This window comes from Palaemon carinicauda, chromosome 7 (genome assembly GCF_036898095.1).
Source record: "Palaemon carinicauda isolate YSFRI2023 chromosome 7, ASM3689809v2, whole genome shotgun sequence".
NCBI classification, from domain to species: domain Eukaryota; kingdom Metazoa; phylum Arthropoda; class Malacostraca; order Decapoda; family Palaemonidae; genus Palaemon; species Palaemon carinicauda.
In genome coordinates, this window is record NC_090731.1 from 70,836,387 (window position 1) to 70,845,441 (window position 9,055).

Here is a 9,055-nt window from a genome sequence, read left to right on the forward strand (position 1 = left end):
TACCGAGGAAGAGGAACCAATCGCAGAGAGGAGAGCCCCTTTTCTCAATAGGTGTCTGGAATTTACATGAACTGGTCTTGCAAAATTTACCACGGTCCAATAATGGAGCTGAAGGTTTCCATAGTACTCTACGATCGTCGTTAGCAAGCATACATCCAAATCTCAGGAGACTTTGTGCCGCATAGCAAAAGGAAGAAAGCCTGACTCAAACAAAAATCATTCGCATTGCTCGAGGGGATCACAATAAAAAAAAATAAATATAAAAGTATTATTGCCAGACTTAGACACCTTGTTGAATGTTTCGATGTCAATAATATTTTGAAGTTTCTAAGAGGTGTTGCATATAATCTTCATTAAATCTAATTTTTCTCTTATTTTTAATAATTTTTATCATTTCTATTCGATATCCAATTTCTTAGATATATTTTTTTAGAAGCAAATTTTATAATTCTTATATCAATGACAAAATTAAACCCCTTGTTGAAAGTTTGATGCCTGATATTTTCCTCTTACTGTTTTTCATTTAATCTTTCTTATTGAAGATGCATTTTTTTTTAATATATATTCTGTGTGAAATAAGTATATAACTCATGAATTTCTCTTTATGAAAAAAAAGGTTTCATTATTTTTTGCTTGTTATCCTTTCTTTTGGCTATCTCCTGATGCTTTATATTTTGATACTTTAAATAAACTTGTGTAAAATTTTCTTTGGGTGAGATTTTCCTTGGGTGAAATTTTCCTTGGGTGGAATTTTCTCTGGGTGGAATCTTCTTTAGATGGAATTTTGTATGGGTGAAATTTTTTGGGTGAAATTTTCGTGGGTGGAATTTTCATGTAACCATATATATATATATATATATATATATATATATATATATATATATATATATATATATATATATATATATGTATATATATATATATAAATATATATATATATATATATATATATATATATATATATATATATACATATATATGTATATATATATATATATATATATATATATATATATATATATATATATATATACATGTGCGTTTGTATATATATATATATATATATATATATATATATATATATATATATATATATATATGTATATATATATATATATATATATATATATATATATATATATATATATATATATATATATATATATGAATATATACATGGGTGTTTGTGTGTATATATATATATATATATATTTATATATATATATATATATATTTATATATATATATATATATATATATATATATATATATATATATAAATATATATATATATATATATATATATATATATATATATATATATATGTGTGTGTGTGTGTATAAATATATATATATATATATATATATATATATATATATATATATATATATATATACATATATATATATATATATATATATATATATATATATATATATATATATATATATATATATATATATACACACATATACATAATCCCATAATGATGTGTGACCTCAGAGAAAAAACTCCTAGATTATAGCCACTGCAACATTCAACATTTTATTTATTAAATCCAGCATTAATATTCTTTCACTACACAGTATTATTAAACTACTATTTATTTATTGACCTTTTTTCCACCTATTTTATATCCCCTCCCTTATATGACTAGTGCCTTTTGTATAAACATGCAGTATAAATAATCAATTTAGCCTCATTCTTATTCGGGGTTAAGCAAATACCAAAGCTATGATCCACTTGACTCATATATCTTTTATGAAGAAGTCTAGCACATTTTTCATTTACCATATCAACCCCGTCGTGGAGACTTGACTCCGGCCTATATAGTATGATGAATCACTATGTATGATGTAGAAAAAGAGAATGTATCATCAGCCTATCCTTTTACCCTGTATCATATTCTTGTTATATTCTCTACTGAAATAGTCTCGTTTTTATTTTATCTTATTATTCTGATTTAGGTTAACTCGTCTCTTTCTATTAGTTACATTCTGCATCAGAAAATCAGGATATAAATCATTAATTCTATTATTCGTTTGATATGGATTTGCCTAAAGTATTTGTTACATTCTAAGTCAGAAAATCAGGAAAAAAATAATTCTCTCTATTATTCGTTTAATGTAGTTTTGCCTAATGTATTTGTTATATTTTGCATCAGAAAATCAGGAAATAAATCATTCCTTTTATTATTCGTTTAATGTAGTTTTGACTAAATAATTTGTTAGATTCTGCATCAGAAAATCAGGAAATGAATCATTCATTTTATATTTCGTTTATTGTAGTTTTGCCTGAAGTATTTGTTACATTCTTCATAAGAAAATCACGAAATAAATCATTCCTTTTATTATTCGTTTTATGTTGTTTTGCCTAGAATATTTGTTACATTCTGCATCAGATAATCAGGAAATAAATCATTCCTTTTATTATTCGTTTTATGTTGTTTTGCCTAGAATATTTGTTACATTCTGCATCAGAAAATCAGGAAATAAATCATTCCTTTTATTATTCGTTTAATAATATTTTGCCTAAAATATTTTTTACATTCTGCATCAGAAAATCAGGAAATAAATCATCCAATTATTATTCGTTCATCATAGTTTTGCCTAAAGTATTTGTTACATAGTGCATCAGAAAATCAGGAAATAAATCATTCCTTTTATTATTCGCTTAATGTTGTTTTACCTAAAGTATTTGTTACAGTCTGGATCAGAAAATCAGGAAATAAATCATTTATTTTCTTCTTCTTCTTTGTTTGCATCTTTTCCCACTTTAAAGTGGGGTTCTCCATCTACCTCTGCCCCACACTTCATCACCGATTAATCCCTTTGATCAAAGGTCATCCTTGATACAATCCATCCACCTTTGTTTTGGTCTCCCTCTCCTCCTTTCCTCTACCTCTATTTCCATCACTCTCCTCCCAATATACTGTTCATCCCTTCTCATGACATGACCGTGCCACCTCAGTCTATTTTCTTGGATCTTATATGATAGTTCTCCAACTTCTGTGGTACCCGTAATTATTCCATTCGGTATCTTAGCTTTTGTTCTCTTTTATTATTCGTTTAATGTTGTTTTGCCTGAAGCATTTGTTACATTCTGCATCAGAAAATCAGGAAATGAATCATTCCATTTATTATTCGTTTAATTTAGTTTTGCCTAAAGTATTTTAAACATTCTACATCAGAAAATCAGGAAATAGATAATTCTTTTTATTATTCGTTTAATGTAGTTTTGCCTAAAGTATTTGTTACATTCTATATCACAAAACCAGGAATCAAATCATTCATTTTATTATTCGTTTAATGTTGTTTTACCTAAAGTATTTATATTCTGCATCAAAAAATCAGGAAATAAATCATTCCTTTTATTATTCGTTTAAAGTTTTTCTGCCTAAAGTATTTGTTACATTATGCATCAGAAAATCAGGAAATAAATCATTCTCTCTATTATTCGTTTATTGTAGTTTTGCCTAAATTATTCGTTACATTCTGCATTAGAAAATCAGGAAAAAAATCATTTCTTTTATTATTCGTTTAATGTTGTTTTGCCTAAAGTATTTGTTACATTCTGCCTCAGAAAATCAGGAAATAAATCATTCCTTTTATTATTCGTTTAATGTTGTTTTGCCTAAAGTATTTGTTACATTCTGCATCAGAAAATCAGGAAATGAATCATTCCTTTTATTATTTGTTTAATGTTGTTTTGCCTAAAGTATTTATTACCCTCTGCATCAGAAAATCAAGAAATAAATCAATCCTTTTATTAATCGTTTAATGTTGTTTTGCCTAAAGTATTTGTTACATTCTGCATCAGAAAATCAGGAAATGAATCATTCCTTTTATTATTTGTTTAATGTTGTTTTGCCTAAAGTATTTATTACCCTCTGCATCAGAAAATCAAGAAATAAATCATTCCTTTAATTATTCGTTTAATATTATTTTGCCTAAAGTATTTGTTACATTCTACATCAGAAAATCAGGAAAAAAATCTTTTTTTTTATTATTCGTTTAACGTTGTTTTGCCTAAAGAATTTGTTACATTCTGCATTAGAAAATCAGGAAATAAATCATTCCTTTTATTTTTCGTTTATTGTAGTTTCGCCTAAAGTATTTGTTACATTCTGCATCAGAAAATCAGGAAATAAATCATTCCTTTAATTATTCGTTTAATATTATTTTGCCTAAAGTATTGGTTATATAGTGCATCAGAAAATCAGGGAAGAAATCATTCCTTTTATTATTCGTTTAATGTTGTTTTGCCTAAAGTATTTGTTACATTCTACATCAGAAAATCAGGAAATAAATCATTCTTTTTATTATTCGTTTAATGTAGTTTTGCCTAAAGTATTTATATTCTTCATCAAAAAATCAGGAAATAAATCATTCCTTTTATTTTTCGTTTATTGTAGTCTCGCCTAAAGTATTTGTTATATTCTACAGCAGAAAACCAGGAATCTAATCATTCATTTTATTATTCGTTTAATGTTGTTTTGCCTAAAGTATTTATATTCTGCATCAAAAAATCAGGAAATAAATCATTCCTTTTATTATTTGTTTAAAGTTTTTCTGCCTAAAGTATTTGTTACACTATGCATCAGAAAATCAGGAAATAAATCATTCTCTCTATTATTCGTTTATTGTAGTTTTGCCTAAATTATTCGTTACATTCTGCATTAGAAAATCAGGAAAAAAATCTTTTCTTTTACTATTTGTTTAATGTTGTTTTGCCTAAAGTATTTGTTACATTCTGCATCAGAAAATCAGGAAATAGATCCTTCATTTTATTATTCGTTTAATATTGTTTTGCCTAAAGTATTTGTTACATAGTGCATCAGAAAATCAGGAAATAAATCATTCTTTTTATTATTTGTTTAATGTTTTTTTGCCTAAAGTATTTGTTACATTCTGCATCAGAAAATCAGGAAATAAATCATTCCTCTTATTTTTCGTTTATTGTAGTCTCGCCTAAAGTATTTGTTACATTCTGCATCAGAAAATCAGGAATAAGTCATTCCTTTTATTATTCGTTTAATGTTGTTTTGCCTAAAGTATTTGTTACATAGTGCATCAGAAAATCAGGAAATAAATCATTCCTTTTATTATTCGTTTAATGTTTTTTCACATAAAGTATTTGTTACATTCTGCATCAGAAAATCAGGAAATAAATCATTCATTATTTTATTCGTTTAATGTTGTTTGCCTAAAGTATTTGTTACTCTCTGCATCAGAAAATCAGGAAATAAATCAATCTTTTTATTATTCGTTTAATGTTGTTTTGCCTAAAGTATTTGTTATTTTTTGCATCAGAAAATCAGGAAATAAATCATTCTTTTTACTATTCGTTTAATTCTTTTTTGCTTAAAGCATTTGTTACATTCTGCATCAGAAAATCCGGAAATAAATCCTTCCTTTTATTATTCGTTTAATATTGTTTTGCCTAAAGTATTTGTTACATAGTGCATCAGAAAATCAGGAAATAAATCATTCTTTTTATTATTTGTTTAATGTTCTTTTGCCTAAAGTATTTGTTACCTTCTGCATCAGAAAATCAGGAAATAAATCATTCCTTTTATTTTTCGTTTATTGTAGTCTCGCCTAAAGTATTTGTTACATTCTGCATCAGAAAATCAGGAAATAAATCATTCCTTTTATATTTCGTTTATTGTAGTCTCGCCTAAAGTATTTGTTACATTCTGCTTCAGAAAATCAGGAAATAAATCATTCCTTTTATTATTCGTTTAATGTTGTTTTGCCTAAAGTATTTGTTACATAGTGCATCAGAAAATCAGGAAATAAATCATTCCTTTTATTATTCGCTTAATGTTGTTTTACCTAAAGTATTTGTTACAGCCTGGATCAGAAAATCAGGAAATAAATCATTTATTTTCTTCTTCTTCTTTGTTTGCATCTTTTCCCACTTTAAAGTGGGGTTCTCCATCTACCTCTGCCCCACACTTCATCACCGATTAATCCCTTTGATCAAAGGTCATCCTTGATACAATCCATCCACCTTTGTTTTGGTCTCCCTCTCCTCCTTTCCTCTACCTTTATTTCCATCACTCTCCTCCCAATATACTGTTCATCCCTTCTCATGACATGACCGTGCCACCTCAGTCTATTTTCTTGGATCTTATCTGATAGTTCTCCAACTTCTGTGGTACCCGTAATTATTCCATTCGGTATCTTAGCTTTTGTTCTCTTTTATTATTCGTTTAATGTTGTTTTACCTGAAGTATTTGTTACATTCTGCATCAGAAAAATCAGGAAATAGATCATTCCTATCATCATTCGTTTAATGTTTTGCCTTAGTGTAAAAATGCGAACAGGAACTGTCGAGATAAAGCTGGATTAGTTTTGCATTTTCTCTGAGGGGAAGGTAATAAGTGATAAAGGATTTTGTATCCGTAGGGCTGGAAAAATAATGATTTTTTTCGGCTACGTTTTTTGTTTAAATATCCAATGTTTCATGTTATATGAGCCATTTGGAACGACAGATGCTCTCGTAGTTACATAATCACTGAATATAAAATTCCTGGCATTGTTTTTTATATATACGAAATTGAAAAGATAGGAAAATGGACCTTAATATCTATGATTTGTAATTAAAAAGCCGTAGTGTCTTTGGATATTAATAAATAGTTATAATGAATGGTAGTAATATAAAAAAAGAGATAAATAATGTACGTTTGTACTATAACATTTATTGTATGTTATATAATTTTTATTATTTGATTTAATTTGTATTGATTTGATATATAGTTTTGTAAAGTAATATAAGTTTACATCTGTATTTTGGTATAGAATAATTACGCATATAATGGAAATTGATCAAATGTAATCATTTTTTTTATGATAAAAGATAAAAAAAGAATAATAATGCAATATGTAAAGTAAATAATGTATTAATATGTATGCATAAGATTTGCAAGAAACTTGCTATATCTGTTTAAAGTCAAGGTTAGTATGCATGAAGATATTAAAAAAAAAAAAAAAAAAAAAAAAATAAAAAAAAATAATTGAAACGGTGTCTGGTATTAGTGCCATAACATCTGTACCATGGTCTTTCACTTTCTTGGGGTAGAGTTCACTTGCTTGAGGGTATAATTGGGCACACGATTCTATCCTATTTCTCTTCTTCTTCTTCAAAGTTTTTTTTATAGTTTATATATGAAAGATTAATCTTAATGTTGTTACTCTTCCAAAAATATTTGATTGCTCGTTACTTATCTTGCAGTTTATTAATTTCTTCCTCATTGGGTTATTTTCCCTATTCGAATAATTGTGCTTGTAGTATCCTGCTTTTCAAACTTCAATTATAGCTTAGCTTGTAATAATAATGATAATAATAATAATAATAATAATAATAATAATAATAATAATAATAATAATAATAATATTAATAATAATAATAAAAAAAAATAATAATAATAATAATAAAAATGTCTCGAACAAAATGGCATAAATTTCTTGCTTTCCTACAAAGTCAACGCAGAGATTTTAATGAAGCTAAAAACGATTAATATAAATCGCGGGAAAGTATTTTTAATCCGCTCTCCATTGATTAAAACTCTGGGATTTTTTCACCTAGTATTCTATCCATTCAGCTGAAGAGCGTGTGTTTGCAAAACCATAATATATATATATATATATATATATATATATATATATATATATATATATATATATATATATATATATATATATATGTATATATATAAATATATATATGAGTTATTTTTTCTCGCAATAATTGATTTAAAACATTAAGAGACATGAAGTTAGTATGTTTATAATGACCATTCTATATTGTCACTTCACTTATAAATCTTGGTATATGTGTACTTATTATTATATTTCTCTCTTTTTTTTTCATTTCAACCACTATTTTCCTTCTCTGTAAATTAATAAATATTTAATCTATATAAGAACGTACCTCTATGAGACTGGAAAAAGTTTCCGGTATATGTGTAGCAATTGTTTTTCTTTTTCATTCCAAACCCATATTTTCCTTCTCCACAAATGGAGAAATATCCAATCTACTTAAGAATGTATCTCTATGCGACATAGTAGATGCATTCCCACTTTTCCAGAAAACTTTCAATCAATCAATTAATTATAATGAACATGCTATATTTTCAGTTTGCTTTTAGATATTGCTATACGTGTGCTAAGTATTTGTCCTTCATTTTAAATTCCCCTTTCCTTCTCCATAAAGTAAGAAATATCCAATCTATATAAAAATGTATCTCTATGCGACATATATGCGTTCTCAGCTCAACAACGACTGCAACACGTGTCAGTAAAAAGATAAACATAGTGGTAGAAAAAAACATAAGCAAGCTCGTATGAGATTAAACTCCCTCTCTGTTCCTCCCCTCATACTTCCCTTATAGAGAAAATCCAATTTCATTGGTTGGGAGACTATTATATTCCCTATTGAATTCCCTTTACCCTTTACAAGTCCCCCTGAAATAAGGGTAGATGCAGTTTAGAAGTTTATTGAGTCTCTCAACCGTAACAGTATTCCAGCCATAACAATAACGCAGCGTGAAATGTCCTTTAAAGAAATACCTTATTGAGCGGAACACAAAATGAAGTCGTTTTGGGACGCCATTACCCCTTTATTACTTGTGGCTGATTTTTTTTTCTTTTTTTTTTTTTTTGGTAAGAAGTTTATTCTTTTATTTTATCTTTATTCTCAAGATTTTGGTAACAGTTCTAAAGCTAGTGTATGTTAGCCGTCAAAATTGACGGTTACATATATACACAGAAATGTACATACACGCAACCCTCTCCTAGTAGGGTAGGAATACTCCCTCACTCCCCTTACTTGTGGGACGGGAAGAGCTGAGCTTGACCAAAATGAAATTTGTATAAAATATATACATTTATATATAGACATATAAACATACACACACACACACACACACACACATATATATATATATATATATATATATATATATATATATATATATATATATATATATATATATATATATCCTTCTGATCCTACGATTTTTCCCAGTACGCTTAACGATTAAGAAAC